Below are 17845 nucleotides of genomic sequence, written 5' to 3' on the forward strand. Positions count from 1 at the left end.
GCATAGGAGTATATCATATAATGATTTATCCTCTTAATTTTGTTTCTCTAATTTTATCTTTAATGATGTGAAATTAGGAAGGTCAAAGATGAGAGAGAGAGAGAGAGAGAGAGAGAGAGAGAGAGAGAGAGAGAGGAGTGTTGGACTGTTTCATATAAGAGTGGACAACATCATTAAAGGTGGAATTAGGAAGACAAAATTAGGAGATGTAGCACGATTCATATCTACATTAATCTTGAAAACTTTTGTCGTAACTTTTTTATTGCATTATTTGCACAAAGACATTCTAAACTATTGAGAAGTATCACTTTTACTAAATTATAAAATCGTACAAATGGATCTTCTAAATTATTGACATGTTTCACTTTGATCCCTTCTGTTACTGCACCGTGAGTTAAATCACACTTCTAAATATTTTTAGATGAAAATACCATTCAAAACTCTATATATTTACAATTTCATTATTATTATTATTATTATTATTATTATTATTATTATTATTATTATTATTATATAAGCATTAATCCATTATTATTTTTGCAATATTCTTTATAAATATATTTTTACAGAAAAAAAAAATATTTAAAAATAATAATAAAACAAAAAAAATGAGAAAATTTGAAAAGAAGTGCTGTTGGGTGTGTTATATAGTGTTAAAGAGTATTTTCATCTCAAAAATGGCAATGTAGTAACAGATAGGGTCAAAGTGAAGCATCTCTAATGGTTGTTGCTATAATACCATTGCTATTGCTATAATTTGGCAATGAATAGTGCTATTTTGCCAAATTATAGCAATATTATGGTGCTTCAATGGTCACTTATTATTTTGGCAAATCTCAACCAACTTTCCCTCTAAGTTTGTAGGTATTGTTTGGATATAGGTTTTTTAATGATTTTTTTTTTTTTTTTTTTGTCTTTTATATTATTCCTGACTAAACAAAATAAAAAATAACAAAAAAAATTAAAAAATTGGAAAAAAAATGTTTTGTTTGTTTGTTTGTTTTTTTTTTTTTTTTGGAGACAAACAAAGCACAACAGCTCTTTTCACTTCCAAGAATGATCACCACCGTCCACACACAAACCAACAATTGAGATGATTTCCCTAGAATCATACAACCTATTATCTTCACATTCATTCACTGTCTTCACTCTCTCTCTCTCTCTCTCACTCTGACTCTCACTCTCCTCTTCCATTTTCCTCCTCTATCATTGAAACGCCCCCCTCTCTCTCACTCTCTCTCTCTCTCTCTCTCTCTCTCTTTGTCTTCACTCTCTCTCTCTCTCTCTCTCTCTCTCTCTCTTTGTCTTCACTCTCTCTCTCACTGTCTCACTCTTCTCTTCCGTTTTCCTTCTCCATTCTGTGTGGGTCTTTGAGCTCAAGAGCAATATACTCTTCGATCTGTCATGGTGTTGTCTCCGATCTCTCTCTTTCTCGTCAAACCTCTCCAATCTGCCTCTCTCTCTCTCTCTCTCTCTCTCTCTCTCTGTAGTCAAACCTCTCGGTTGAAGAAGAAGCCCTCGAGGTCGATCCAGGTATTTATCATCTAATTTCGTTTATGAAATTTATATAAATTTGTGAAATTGATTCTAAAATTTGATGTGCGTTTTGTCTGTGTGATTCTGAAATTGAAATTTTTGTGATTTGTTTGTGCAATTTTGAAATTTATTCTGAAATTTGTGTGATTCTGAAATTCTCAAAGTTATTCTGAAATTTGTGAAATTTATTCTGAGATTGTGAAATTTATTCTAAAATTTATTTTGAAATTGTGAAATTTATTATGAAATTTGTGAATTTGGCAACTCCTTTGAAATTTGGGTTTGATTATGAAATTTGGGTTTGATTTGGAAATTTAGGAGGTTTTCTACAGTTTGAATTTTGTTTTTTCAACTGAATTTGGAGCCAAAAATCTGTTGATATTTGCTGACGTGGCATGTCTGGCAGCTGCTATTCAACCTACCAAATTTGAGAACATAAATAGCATCTGGTATCTTTGGCAAGTAGAATAGCAAGCCATTAGAGACCCTCATTTTGTCACTCTTGCCAAATTATAGATTTGGCAGGTTGTTTGATAGCTCCATTGGAGATGTTCTAATAATTTAGGAGATCTATTTGTACACGTTTATAGTTTAGGAAATTGAAATAATACTTCACAATAATTTAAGAAATCTCCATATAAGTAACCCTTTTTTATTTCAGAACTACCTTTTATTTTAAGCACACCCTGGATTCTATAATTGCCTATTACAATGCACACTTTCTAGTATATTTATGCTATTATATAAAGTGTATATTTAAATTGGTTTGAGCCACTATCAAGTTTTTTACTTTTTCAAGAATACCTTGCTCACTCAATAATTGTCACCTCTTTCCACCCAATAGCTATCACATGTAACAACTGTTAAAATGACTTTATTTTTTCCTTCATTAACAATTCAAAACTATTGATCAGTTTTCCTCAATTTTCAAGCTATCCAAAAATTTAAATATAAAATTACAAATATAACATATTTGCACTCACCTTTAGTACATATAACTAAAAACGTACATTTTGTTTCAATTCAACTCCCACATTTACCTTAGCTTTAACGGCATCGATTAATAGAGTTAGGTAACCAAATTAAAATGTTTTTCACAATTTCAACATTGTTAATCAAAATGATACAAATCACATACATAAGAGACTAAAAATGTTATTAGACATAGCTCATACTGATCAATGTTTGATGTGTGGTAGGTATCCATGTGCAAGGTAAGACTTGTCTTTTTTTTCTTCTTTTTCTCTCTATTTTTATTAGGAACAAGAAGAAACATAATAAACTAAGAATTAAAACATCACAAACATTATTAGCCACTTAATGTCCATAATCAGAAAACACATGTAGCAATTTGTTGCATAATCAACATTAAGTGCCTAAACAAACAACAAACTATCTATCTGGATATCAACCTCCACATAACCTCTTTACAGGCACCAACTTAAACAATTTGGATGGTATTGTAGAGCATCACTTGGCTTCCCAACCATCCATCACTTGCAAATCTCTAACTTTCACTCAAAGCATAAAATTAAGAATTAAGATCATTAATTAAGGCCAATATATCACTAGGCTTAAGATCAACATTTTTAAAATGAAAATAAAAAATAATCTTGTTTCTCCCAAAGGGCCATCACCAACATATCCAATAAATAAATAAAAAACCATTCCTTGAAAGAACTAGGTTTCCACTATCAAAATCAAAGTCCAAACTAGATCTCGATACATGTTTAGAGAAGTCCAATTTCAACTTCTTGTTTGCACATTAACAACTTTTAATTGGAAAAGCATGATGAATGGCCTTCCAAAGAAAGAATAAAACCTTAGGAAGGATCTTCAATGACTTGATTCTATACCAAACTTTCTTCAAGTGAGGGTTTAACTTATCAAAGTAGTGAAATTTCTCATTAAGATCCATAAACAATAAAAAAGCATATTTGACTGGGTAATTTCTATTCTCAGTCATACCCTAAACAAGTTTGGCCTCTTTTGACAAGAGATTAAAAAGTCAATTTTTCGACTTTTAACCTCTTTTAGATCACATTACCCCTCTACTTTTTTACATGTTTTCTAAAAAAAAAACTAAAAAAAGTAAAAAAATTAACTTTTAACCTACTTTCCAAAACAACCCTTTGTCCTCTATAGGAAGAGTTGGGATGTGGATGGCAAGGATTCTCAACACAACAACTTCAGGGAAAAGAACTCAAATAAGAGGCTCCCTATAGCGATCCCGGTTTTTCCTTCCTTTGTATACTGTATTCTGGACTTGGTTCCGTGGACTTGTTTTTGTATCATTATCACTTCTAGCCTTTACTCTTTGTATTAGGGTCTTAGGTTGTGATGGGCAAGTTTGAAACAGGTTGGTTGCACTTTGAAACCAAAAGGTGATGCCCAGATTTTGGCCTTCACGCTCGAGCGGAAGTTTTAACGCTCGAGCGGGCTTTTCGTTGTTGCTTCTACGCTCGAGCGGGAGTTTTGACGCTCGAGCGTGTTTTTCCATCTCCCAGTACTTTGCTCTGCAGTCCCTCCGCTCGAGCGGAGAGTTTGGCGCTCGAGCGGGTACCATCGCCTGCAAAACTTCTGGAAGTGTGCAATCGACGCTCGAGCGGCTCTTTTCACGCTCGAGCGTGAGTCTGTGTCTGGCGCTCGAGCGGAGATTTTCACGCTCGAGCGGGGAGTCGACTACATAAATCCGAGACCTGACTTTCTGGATCATTTTTCATCTCCCTTTTGATTCTAAAACCCTAGAACCGTCTTCTCCCTCTCCCTACACACCTTCTCTCTTAGGTTTGATCTACTTAGAGTGTATTTCTACCCTAAGTTCTTTGTTAAAAAGATAGAGTGGGTCGAGGGCTTCCGTTTAATCTGAACAATCTTGGGTTTGGAGCACTTTGGTTTTTCGTCATCTTCTCCATTCGAGTTCTTCGCTTCGAGGTAGGGATTTCCTACTCCATCTTATAAGTTTTGTTCTAAGTTTTGGTATTTTGATATGTTGGGAGCACTTTGGTAATTTTGGGAAAAACCCTAGTTGTATTAATAAATTAATTTGCATAATTAATTTAAGGAAATTGGGGAATTTGGTTAAATTCATGAAATTGAGGAATTCATTGATTTAATGGTGTAGTTGGATAATTTAAATCACTCGCCTATTGAATTGTTGATATTTTTATTTCCAGTCTAGAAATAACTGTTTTGGGCTATCGGTGGAGGATAGTCGTGATTGTTGTAGACATTGCATGTGGATTAGGAATAACTGAAACTAATCACATTGGTTAAGTCATTAATTTTGACTATTGAATTAATACAGAAAATACGTGTATTGATTGAGCATTGCATTTGCATATTGTGTGGGAGGAGATAGGGGATGTACTCCACAGTTTAGGGGAAGATAGGGGATGGACCTCTAAACCGGATTTTGTTTGGGAGGAGATAGGGGATGGACTCCATTAGCATCACTTTTATGTGTGCTTATTTATATTGAAGTGTTTTGTTGATACAGCACTAAAATGTGTATCAAATTGGAAGTATGAAGTGTTTTTGGTTTGAGCCTGAGTCTCATTTGTTTGTTGATATTGGAAGAATGTGAATTTAATATATATAGTACACTGTTGTAAGTTTGGCCAGGATCTGAGCCATATTGAATTAATATACTGGAAAGTAAAACGTGTCTTAGACATTAATGTCATGAAACTGTATAAAGATATAACTGATTATCTTGGTTAACCAATTATTGAATGCTATTGCTTTATTCAATGCTTATATTTGGTTTAGTATATTTCTACTGGGCTGTGGCTCACCCTTTATGGGAACATCATTTTCAGGTTCAGGTGATAAGCTACCTCCAAGGACTTAGCTTGGAAGGGTTTGGCTTCTGGATTTTGAAGAAGACTATCTTTAGTTAATTGTCTTTATTTATTAGTACATGTAAACATTCAAGCCTAGGGCTTTTCTTGTATTGAGTTAGAACTCATATTTTTGTATCCAAGTGTTGGCTTGGAAAGATGTAAGCCTGTAGGGCATTTGATTCGATGTAACATGTAATGCTTTTATTTGGTAATACTCTGATGAATGAATTAATAAGTTGTTTTCTTTAAATAATGCATGTCAATGATATATATATAATGGGTTTATTTTGAGGGCGTTACAACTTGGTATCAGAGCGTACCGGGTTTGAATACTTTGGGTACGTGGGAAGTGATTAGTATCACATTGGGTTCGTCTCGTTTGATAGAGACTTAGTGTAATGTTTTATGCTTATGTGATAACATGTTTATGTGATTATGTGGGTATGGAATGTAGTTCCTAGGATGTTGATTGGACCCTTGAGTTTCTAGTAGTCTTGTTGGAAAGGCACTTGATCACTGCTGCTTCCAACCGGAACTATAGTAATGCATTGGGACTATCATTATCCGGGAATGAAATTCGTAGGTGCTTATGTGATTATGTGCTTACGTGGAATGAATTATTGTTGTCCAATGCATTAGGACGCGAGTGTTTAGCTTCGGCACATTTATTAATGTGCTAATGTCTTTGTTTCCTTTATTAGGATGTCAGGACAAGGACGAGGACGCGGTAGGCGTGGTAGGCCGGGTAGGCAGGAGGTGCCTGTGCCAGAGGAGATTCCGGCAGTTCAGGAGGGAATTGGCTAGGCCAATATGGCCGAGCCAGTAGGCCAGCAGGCTATGGGCGCTCTAGCCCGAGAAATAGCAGGGGCATTCAGGGAGTCAGTAGGCATTCTCAGAGCTGAGAATCAAGCTCGGGTTGTTGTTGCTGATGCAGGACCTTCCTTTCTGAAGAGGGAGTTCTTCCGGTCTAACCCGGATAAATTTGTGGGTGATCCTAAAGAGCCGCTTAAGGCAGATGAATGGCTCGAACAGACAACGAAGACGTTTGAGATGCTTGGCATCGAAGACGAGGGGTTGAAAGTGACCTTGGCATCTTTCCAGCTGAAGGGGGATGCGGGTCAGTGGTGGAAGTTCACTAAGGGTCGTATAGGAGGTACATGGGAGGCTTTTGTGAATGCTTTCCAGGAGAGGTTCTTATCTCCAGCAATTAGGGAAAAGCTGAGAGACCAGTTCTGCCAGCTTAAGCAGTCGAGTTCTTCAGTGGCCGAGTTTGAGGCTGCATTTACTAGCTTGTCCAGGTTTGCGCCTGAGTTGGTGGCGTCTGAGGAACGCCGTTGTACCGAGTTTGAGAAGAAGTTGAGGCGTGGCCTCAAGCTGCGAGTTGGGGGAACTATGATCCGGGATTATGGGCGTATGGTTGATGCTGCAGTCCACATGGAAATCATGATGCAGGAGGAGGAGGAAGGACAGAAGGGCTCCAAGAGGAGTTAGGATGGTCAGAGTGATGGTAGGAGACAGAAGGGCTTTAATCCTCAGCAGTCTCAGGGTAGCTTTTCTAGATTGACTTTTCCTGTGCCGAGTGCTAGTTAGGGGAAAGGCAGTCAGGGAGACATTACCTGTTTCAAGTGTGGCCAGCTGGGCCACAAGTCTCCAGTTTGTCCTCAGAGGGGAGGAGTACAGAGAGCAGCATCATCTTCGGCTCGATCTCAGAGCCAGAGTCAGGGTAGAGGCCAGCCACTCTCGTGTTATCAGTGTGGTCAGCCAGGGCATATGAAGAGGTATTGCCCGCAGTTGGGTGGCACACCTGGTGCTTCTGGTTTGAGGCCGATTCAGGGTCAGCAGCCAACTCAGTCAGGTCAGGCCTCGAGGGCCAATCAGGGGGCTTCATCGTCCCAGTCGGTGCAGCAATCTTATGCTCCTAGGGGTGAGCAGATTGATCAGAGGTCGTCTGGGCGCGTGTATGCTGTTACCGCGCAGGATCTTGTGCCGGCACCATCAGTTGTGAGAGGTACCTTCTTGTTTTGCAACTCGGTTGCTAATGTTTTGATTGATACGGGTGCATCTCATTCCTTTGTGTCTGCTGCATTTGCATCTGTTTTGGAGTTGGAGTTAGCACAGTTAGCATCTCCTATTTGTGTAGTGTCACCTCTTGGGGGTGAATTAATCTTGAAACAAGGTGTTAGGGGTTGTGATATAGAGATTGATTATCATAGAATCCCATTTTCCTTTGTAGTTATGCCTATGAGGGGTTTCGATGTTATTTTGGGTATGGACTGGTTATCGTCATACCGGGCAGTTATTGATTGCTACCGCCAGAGGGTCACTTGTTGTACCGTGAGCGGAGAGTATTTTCATTTTCTGGGGGACCAGGTTGGTGATGTGTTGCCACCGGGGTATGTTCCACGAGGACGGAGTGAGCTTAGTGGTCTACTTGCTAACCTTTCGATTAGTGAGGATGATGAGACACAGATTGTGTTGCCAAGGGTGGTTTGTGAGTACTCGGATGTCTTTCCCGAGGATCTTGTTGGTTTGCCACCGCATCGAGAGATTGAATTCTCTATTGACCTAGTGCCCGGCACGGCGCCGATTTCTATGGCACCTTATCGTTTTGCCCCAGCCGAGTTAGTTGAGTTGAAGATTCAGCTCCAGGAGTTACTAGACAAGGGCTTCATATGTCCTAGTGTTTCGCCGTGGGGAGCACCGGCCCTCTTTGTTAAAAAGAAAGGTGGTGCTTTGAGACTTTGTATAGATTACCGGAAATTGAATCGGGCTACGGTTAAGAATAAGTACCCTATGCCTCGTATAGATGATCTGTTCGATCAGTTGAAGGGTTCCCGTTGTTTCTCAAAAATAGACTTGAGATCAGGTTATCATCAGTTAAGAGTCAGGGAGGAGGATATTCCGAAAACGGCATTCCGTACGCGGTATGGCCACTATGAGTTTCTGGTGATGCCATTTGGGCTCACCAATGCACCGGCAGTTTTTATGGATTTGATGAACTGGATATTCCGGGAATTTTTAGATCGTTTTGTAGTTGTCTTCGTGGACGACATCCTTATCTATTCACCTTCTGAGGAGAAGCACAAGGAACACTTGAGGGTGGTGCTTGAGTTACTTAGAGCCCATAAGCTTTATGCTAAGTTTGGGAAGTGTGAGTTCTGGCTAGAAGAGGTCAAGTTCTTAGGCCATGTAGTTTCTGAGAAAGGAGTGTCTGTTGATACATCCAAGACTGAGGCAGTGCAAGATTGGGCACAGCCTAAGAGTGTGTTTGAGATCCGCAGTTTTCTGGGGTTAGCTGGGTATTATCGTCGGTTTGTGAAAGATTTCTCCAGATTAGCTTCGCCTTTGACTAGATTGACTCGGAAGGGAGTCAAATTTGTGTGGAGTGAGACTTGTGAAAAGTCGTTCCAGGAGTTGAAAGTTAGACTGACTACCGCACCAATCTTGATTATTCCAGAAAGAGGGTTGGGTTATGCAGTCTATTGTGACGCCTCACGAGAGGGTCTGGGTTGTGTGTTGATGCAAGAAGGGAAAGTAGTTGCCTATGGCTCACATCAGTTGAAAATTCACGAGAAGAATTACCCTACGCATGATTTAGAGTTAGCAGCTGTGATATTTACCTTGAAGATTTGGAGGCATTATCTTTATGGTGAGAGGTTCGAGGTATTCTCGATCATAAGAGTCTGAAATATCTGTTTACACAGAAAGACTTGAACTTGAGGCAGAGGAGGTGGATGGAGTTTATTGAGGATTATGACTTCGAGTTGCATTATCATCCGGGGAAGGCCAATGTGGTGGCCGATGCCCTTAGCAGGAAATCTGTTGGTGACATAGCTAGTTTAGCCATCCGGGAATGGGAGATGTTAGGTGCACTTGGGGAGTTTGATTTACTTCTGGGCGAATCTGTTGAGGCTGCGGCCTTGTTTTCTATTGTTGCACAGCCTACACTTGTGACTCGAGTGTTAGAGGCTCAGAGGGGTGACCTTGAGGTAGAATCCCTCCGTGAGAAGATTTCCGGTGGGAAGGTTAAGAAGGGTTTGATGGTGTATCCTGACCTGAGTGTGAGATACCGAGACCGTCTGTTTGTGCCGGAGTTTTGTTGAGAGGAGGTACTTCGAGAGTTTCATCATTCACGCCTTGCGGTGTATCCGGGAGGCACTAAGATGTATCGGGATTTAGGTCGCCAGTTTTGGTGGCGGGGTATGAAGAGAGATGTGGCTGTTTTTGTATCAAAGTGCCTTACTTGCCAGCAAGTGAAGGCCGAGCATCAGAGGCCAGCGGGTTTGTTGCAACCTTTGCCTATTGCTGAGTGGAAGTGGGAGCATGTCACTATGGACTTCGTTGTGGGTCTTCCGAGGACTCAGTGGGGTAGTGATGCTATTTGGGTGGTCGTAGACCGGTTGACTAAGTCGGCGCACTTCATTCCGATGCGCGTGAGAGATTCGGTAGATCATCTTGTCGACCTGTACATTCGGGACATAGTGAGATTGCACGGGGTCCCAGTGACGATCGTCTCAGATAGAGATCCTCGTTTTACTGCCAGGTTGTGGCAGAGTTTGCAGAGTGCCTTAGGCACTAAGTTGACCTTTAGCACGGCTTATCATCCTCAGACTGATGGGCAGTCCGAGCGTACTATTCAGATCCTTGAGGATATGCTTCGGGGTTGTGTTCTAGACTTTAGTGGGTCATGGGAGAAGCACTTGCCGTTGGTGGAGTTTGCCTATAACAACAGTTTCCAGTCTAGTATCGGTATGGCACCATTTGAGGCCTTGTATGGCCGACCGTGTAGATCCCCTGTTTGTTGGGCCGAGGTGGGTGATGCACCTCTGTTGGGTCCGGAGTTGGTGAGGAAAACGACGGAGAAAGTTGAGCTTATCCGTAAGAGGCTTGTTACAACACAGAGTCGTCAGAAATCTTATGCCGACCATAGGAGGAGACCTTTGATGTTTGAGGTGGGTGATCATGTCTTTTTGAAGATATCACCTAGACGGAGTTTGATGAGGTTTGGGAAGAGCGGGAAGTTGTCCCCGCGATTTATTGGCCCTTTTGAGATCCTTGAGAGGATTGGCGAGGCTGCTTATCGTTTAGCCTTGCCGCCGCAGTTATCCGGAGTACATAACGTGTTTCATGTGAGTATGCTCCGAAAGTATGAGTCGGATCCATCGCATGTATTGGATTGGACCGACTTAGAGGTAGATGAGGATGTCTCGTATGAGGAGAGACCGGTCCGGGTCTTGGATAGACGGGATCAAGTTTTGCGAGGCAAGACCATCCCTTTGATAAAAGTTTTGTGGAAACATCACGGGGTGGAGGAAGCCACATGGGAACGCGAGTTGGAGGTCCGAGAGAAATATCCGGATCTATTTGTAGATGCTTGAGCATATGTTGCTTATTTTGTTGTAATATTGCGCCTTAAGTGTATTGAACATAACTTAAGTTGTGAAACATAATTTATGTTTTGGTTAATGGAAGTATTTCGAAACTTGCATCATAATGGAAGGTTAGTGTAACACTGTATATGTTGAATGTGTTGTAGAATTGAAGTTATATCATGAGATTGAATATGATATAGAAATGAAAATTATATACATTGAAAACTGTTGAATTTGAAAGGAAAATACATGTTGATAATGCAAGTTGTTATGTATAATGTGAAATGCCTCTTAAAAGAGATGGGATTGACCGGTAATGGGTCGGGTTGTTTAATAGAATGTTGACATATTGTGGGAAACAGAGAAAACTCTTTTAAAAAAAAAAATTGTACTAATTTCGGGGACGAAATTCTTTTAAGGGGGGGAGGTTATAGCGATCCCGATTTTTCCTTCCTTTGTATACTGTATTCTGGACTTGGTTCCGTGGACTTGTTTTTGTATCATTATCACTTCTAGCCTTTACTCTTTGTATTAGGGTCTTAGGTTGTGATGGGCAGGTTTGAAACAGGTTGGTTGCACTTTGAAACCAAAAGGTGATGCCCAGATTTTGGCCTTCACGCTCGAGCGGAAGTTTTAACGCTCGAGCGGGCTTTTCGTTGTTGCTTCTACGCTCGAGCGGGAGTTTTGACGCTCGAGCGTGTTTTTCTATCTCCCAGTACTTTGCTCTGCAGTCCCTCCGCTCGAGCGGAGAGTTTGGCGCTCGAGCGGGTACCATCGCCTGCAAAACTTCTGGAAGTGTGCAATCGACGCTCGAGCGGCTCTTTTCACGCTTAAGCGTGAGTCTGTGTCTGGCGCTCGAGCGGGGATTTTCACGCTCGAGCGGGGAGTCGACTACATAAATCCGAGACCCGACTTTCTGGATCATTTTTCATCTCCCTTTTGATTCAAAAACCCTAGAACCGTCTTCTCCCTCTCCCTACACACCTTCTCTCTTAGGTTTGATCTATTTAGAGTGTATTTCTACCCTAAGTTCTTTGTTAAAAAGATAGAGTGGGTCGAGGGCTTCCGTTTAATCTGAACAATCTTGGGTTTGGAGCACTTTGGTTTTTCGTCATCTTCTCCATTCGAGTTCTTCGCTTCGAGGTAGGGATTTCCTACTCCATCTTATAAGTTTTGTTCTAAGGTTTGGTATTTTGATATGTTGGGAGCACTTTGGTAATTTTGGGAAAAACCCTAGTTGTATTAATAAATTAATTTGCATAATTAATTTAAGGAAATTGGGGAATTTGGTTAAATTCATGAAATTGAGGAATTCATTGATTTAATGGTGTAGTTGGATAATTTAAATCACTCGCCTATTGAATTGTTGATATTTTTATTTCCAGTCTAGAAATAACTGTTTTGGGCTATCGGTGGAGGATAGTCGTGATTGTTGTAGACATTGCATGTGGATTAGGAATAACTGAAACTAATCACATTGGTTAAGTCATTAATTTTGACTATTGAATTAATACAGAAAATACGTGTATTGATTGAGCATTGCATTTGCATATTGTGTGGGAGGAGATAGGGGATGTACTCCACGGTTTAGGGGAAGATAGGGGATGGACCTCTAAACCGGATTTTGTTTGGGAGGAGATAGGGGATGGACTCCATTAGCATCACTTTTATGTGTGCTTATTTATATTGAAGTGTTTTGTTGATACAGCACTAAAATGTGTATCAAATTGGAAGTATGAAGTGTTTTGGTTTGAGCCTGAGTCTCATTTGTTTGTTGATATTGGAAGAATGTGAATTTAATATATATAGTACACTGTTGTAAGTTTGGCCAGGATCTGAGCCATATTGAATTAATATACTGGAAAGTAAAACGTGTCTTAGACATTAATGTCATGAAACTGTATAAAGATATAACTGATTATCTTGGTTAACCAATTATTGAATGCTATTGCTTTATTCAATGCTTATATTTGGTTTAGTATATTTCTACTGGGCTGTGGCTCACCCTTTATGGGAACATCATTTTCAGGTTCAGGTGATAAGCTACCTCCAAGGACTTAGCTTGGAAGGGTTTGGCTTCTGGATTTTGAAGAAGACTATCTTTAGTTAATTGTCTTTATTTATTAGTACATGTAAACATTCAAGCCTAGGGCTTTTCTTGTATTGTGTTAGAACTCATATTTTTGTATCCAAGTGTTGGCTTGGAAAGATGTAAGCCTGTAGGGCATTTGATTCGATGTAACATGTAATGCTTTTATTTGGTAATACTCTGATGAACAAATTAATAAGTTGTTTTCTTTAAATAATGCATGTCAATGATATATATATAATGGGTTTATTTTGAGGGCGTTACACTCCCTCCACGAATTGAGTATTAATTAATTAATTAAAATGTCCATATGGACAAACAGGGTATCTACATTAACACATTAGGGAGCCATGGTCCCCTTGCTTTGACGGACGACACAAAAAAAGATCCGCTACTACAGTACAACGACTGATATATATAATCTTATATATATAACCGGTGGCCCCTTCTTTCTCAATCCACAATTTATTTCTACTCACCAACCATAAGAGCAATTCATTCGCCTGATTTTCCCCTATCATCATTTTCGTTTATTTATTAGTATTTATAATATAATATTATAATAGTATCAACTAATTCACTAGAATAAAAAAACACCAGTTCACCTAGTATGTCCCGTCGTCATTAGGTGTACTTATATTCATATTGTTGTAATATTATTAGTTCAATGATATTCACAAATTTTTATGGCGAACTAAAAGATGACAAAATGAAATGAGTAGTTTGAAGTGGCATGAATATCATTCATATATATTTAATGTTTACAAAGTGTACATATGCTAAATTGGTGCAACACACATTGATTTTTACCAAGTAAAACCATAGCATATCATAATTTTGTGAACTTCTTGAGATTTTCAGCAGCATCTTTGGCATTCTCTGGCACAGGCATGTTGGATAAAAGAGTAACTCTTGATGATGATATCAAATATCTTCTTTCCGAGTTTGAAGGATCAACCTTATAGACTCATACCTCCCATACCTGCCAAAAATGCCATACCAAAATATTGTTAGTGATCACTGTTCACTACTAGCATGTTAGTCATCAAATATCGCTAAGTAAGCAAAATTGCAATGCCATTACGACACTGTTTTGTTCAGCAAAGAAAATCTTTATTGATGAAGAAACCATACATTACATATGAGATTACATTAATAAGGATGAGAAAGAAAAAAGGGAAAAAAAAAAATAAAGAAACCAAGCATCTCACCAACACTAGCTCACATGACCACTTACACTTGATGCCACCACCCAAAGACTAGCTTAACAACTGCTAATAACCCACTAAATGTTCCAGCTAAGCTTACTTGTTGCCATCCTACTTCCTTCTTAGACCTAACCCTCCTATTTGGATCTCTCTTTGTCTTTTAGCTCTAGCTCAATAATCTTGTTTAGAACATCATCTTCTTTCCCATTGAAATTGATGCTAAGAGATTTTCCCAATTGTATAGTGGCTTTAGATTCATTGAGGAGAAGATTGTTCGAACTAGTAATACCTTTAGACAGATCAGAACGTGCTAACGCAGCTGCTGCTAGTCTGTAGATGACAGTCTTAGAGGTGTGCTTGCTGATTGTTGCAGTTTTATGCCTATGAAGTCTAGTAAAGTTGGTGAACCCCTCTAGCTGAACCTTCTTTCTTTTTTTCTTCTCATTCCGCAGGAGTTTTGGGACAGAAGCATGTTGCCTAACTAAGCCTGAATGATTTAGGCTCAGAAATCCCTTTCCATTTAAATTCTTACTAAGTGCTTGGGCCAAATACACTTCAAGATTGATGCCATGCCCAAGTCCATCTCTTAATCCACTAAAGCTTCTGATAAAACCATGTGTAAAGACTTGCTCAACATTAATTTTCGGGTTGTGCACTGACTCCTCCATCATGGTCTCCTCGAGAACTATGTTTACCTCCTCTCCCAAATGACAATCACTAGGTCCTGCCCTCTGTTCTACCTCCTTGGTACATGCTTCATCTTCTCTGCTGAAACCTCCTTGATCGTGGTTACAATGCCATAAAGATAATTTTGCATAAACTATATTTTAAAGAAAGGATATCCAAGTGCTTTGAGGAGTGAAAGACACAAGGATAGCTTATAGTTTCCTCCTACCACAATAGATGAAGACCTTTTACAAAGACACATTACAGAGGTAAATAAATTGAAAATTTTAGATCATTTAAGGTGAAGAGAATTTAACCTACTAAGTTGGTATTCAACTAGCGACGAGAAACAATGGATGTTGGGAAACATATCTATCAAGAGGGAAATTGCATGTTACGTAGAATGGATGGGGCAACTGCAACAACTTGTGTTAATATTCAAAAAAAAAATAAAGAAGAAGAAAAAGAAAAAGAAGAAATTTGTATCTCAAAAACAAAAACAATGAGCACCTATCATTTTTATTTTTGTACGAATAAAGCTTTGCTTTTAAGAATTCATTGAATAATTGCTAAAATTGTAAATAGTTTGTCAAACTTTTTCCGTGTTAGTTTTTTATTTTTCTATTTCTTAAAACAAAAAACAGAAATCAAAGTAAATATCATATACCCTCTAAATTTTACAAATCTTATAGAATATCTATCACTTGTCAATATCCATCACCTATAGGACATCTAATTGATAAGAATGAAATTTTTTCTTAATATCAACATGATCTTTCCTAAAAAAAAAAATTTGTGTGATTATCACAAGTTACTTGGGTAAGAGATGAATATCACACTAAAATTAATTCATTTCAAAAATTTGTACATATTGGTAGAACCTAATTTGAACAAATCAAATCAATTTTCAAAACATTTATATTAATGCTTAAATAATTAATCAACTTATCAAACCCATAAAACAAAAAACAAAAAACAAAACAATGTCATGAGAAAAATTCACTTTATCCCCTCAAACTATCACATTTGTGAACAATTACTCTCTTAAACTATTGACATTAGTTCACATGTGAGCAATATGTAACATTTTCTCATGTCATTATCCCTATACTTCCACTAAAATCTCACTTTAGTCGTTGCACTTTCACCAAAATCTCACTTTAGTCCCTAATAAGCTATAACCAAAAGTTATACCAAACAGTCTGACACAGACTCCCAAAATAAAAAATAAAAAAGCTATAAGCAACTCAGATAAGATGTACCATACAACCCCTATATGTTCCATCTACCAAACGAGAATTAAGACCTGCACTGAGGTTCTCATATATCATATACATCTTCACTATTTTTAAATGGCTAAATTACAATTTTCAGTCTCTATCTTTCACTTAATATTTATTTTGATCTCTCACAATAATAATTGCAATAATAAAGTCTTTAGATTTGAAATCAAGTTTCAATGTAGTCCTCCCCGTCACCCCACCATTAAAAAAGTGAGTGAAAGTTAAAAATTAAAAAGCCAAAGTGGAATTTGCGTATATGTTAAAAAATAAAAATAAATAAAAAGTGGAATTTGAGTAAAAGTTGGGAGGGTGAATTACACTTAGTACCCCTAAATTTTCACCAAAATCTCACTTTGGTCCCTTCTTTCAATTGTAACAGTAAACTCCTTAATTTGAAATCAAGTTACAATGTCACCCTTCCATCTATCTAGCGTTAATAGGGCTAAAATCTCACTTTAGTCCTTATACTTTCATCAAAATCTCAATTTGGTCCCTCAACTTTTAATTTTAATCAACCTCGGTAATTGTAGATGCACGGAATGATGACATTGCAACTTGACAATGTTAAGGATTGACTTCACAATTGACAGTGAAGGGATCAAAATGGAATTTTGACAAAAGTGCAGGGATGCCAAGTATAATTAATCCTAAATAAAAGTTATATATAGTAAATAAAACAAATAAATTATTAAGTAGGTACTACGATTGACATCACTTGCTTGTGAGTGGTGTCGCTCATGAGAATGGCTGAACCTGAATGAGTTAATGGGAACGACCCTAGTAAAGCTAATCCTAAGATATTGTATCTCCACATTCTAAATGAGTTTTGCAATATCAAAATTAATTAATGGTCGTGGTAGATTCTCTTCATTTCTTAAACATAAAATCAATTTTTCTGATTTTTTTTTTTTTAAAAACTACATATTTGAATTGAATGGAGTAAAAAAAATATCTATATATATATATTGGTAGCAAGGATGGAGGTTAATGGGAATGACCCTTTTCCTTTATTGTTGATTGATCTTCTTCTACTTTCAAATTTTCAATTGTTCAAATTTATGTTCTCCATAGGTTCACTCATGCATTTTCATTGTTCTAGGCCCAATAGCAACTACCACAGTTAAGATGTTGCAATTGAAGTACTTGAGTGACTTAGAGATGCGGTGGATTGACCTTAAAAGATTATTTCCCAATTTGATTTACTTAGAGAAAGTAGAATGTCCCAGCTAATTACTTGCTTTCCGTGTGATGAGAATGGTGTTTGGAGGGGCAGAGGCAAAATTTAGAAATTGCAAATTGATGTCTTGAGATATAGTAGCAATTTTCTTCTCTCATGACAGACTAGCTCTACTTATTCATTTGTTGAATTAAATGTAGTCCATGACTTCAGGGTCATTCATCAAGATTTCTTTACAATTCCTCAAGAAAAAGTCACTACAACAAAAACATACTTTAGTGGCACTACACTAGTAGCATATTTTTAGAAAATGCCACAAAAAATGATATTTAGTGGCACGTTTTTGAAAAATGCCACAAAACGACAAACATAAAAGGCTCTAGTGACATTTCAATGAACAAGTGTTACAAAACTACAACAAAAACATACTTTAGTGGCACTACACTAGTGGCATATTTTTAGAAAATGTCACAAAAATGATATTTAGTGGCACGTTTTTGAAAAATGCCACAAAACGACAAACATAAAAGGCTCTAGTGACATTTCAATGAACAAGTGTCATAACACTACAACAAAAACATATTCTAGTGACACCATACTAGTGGCATGTTCTTAAAAAATGTCACAAAAAGAATATTTGGTGGCATTTTTTAGAAAAATGTCATAGAG

The 17845-nt window shown here is 38.0% G+C and overlaps 1 long non-coding RNA gene across 1 annotated transcript; it reads left to right on the forward strand.

Moving 5' to 3' along the window:
* The first annotated feature begins 1134 nt into the window (after positions 1 to 1134).
* Positions 1135 to 17402, forward strand: LOC114313946 (uncharacterized). The gene is made up of 2 exons (XR_003647332.2): positions 1135 to 1533; positions 17071 to 17402. It is a non-coding gene; the product is annotated as an uncharacterized LOC114313946 (long non-coding RNA).
* The last annotated feature ends 443 nt before the right edge of the window (positions 17403 to 17845 follow it).

This window comes from Camellia sinensis, chromosome 11 (assembly GCF_055761805.1).
Source record: "Camellia sinensis isolate YWXY chromosome 11, ASM5576180v1, whole genome shotgun sequence".
In the NCBI taxonomy this organism is placed as follows: Eukaryota; Viridiplantae; Streptophyta; class Magnoliopsida; order Ericales; family Theaceae; genus Camellia; species Camellia sinensis.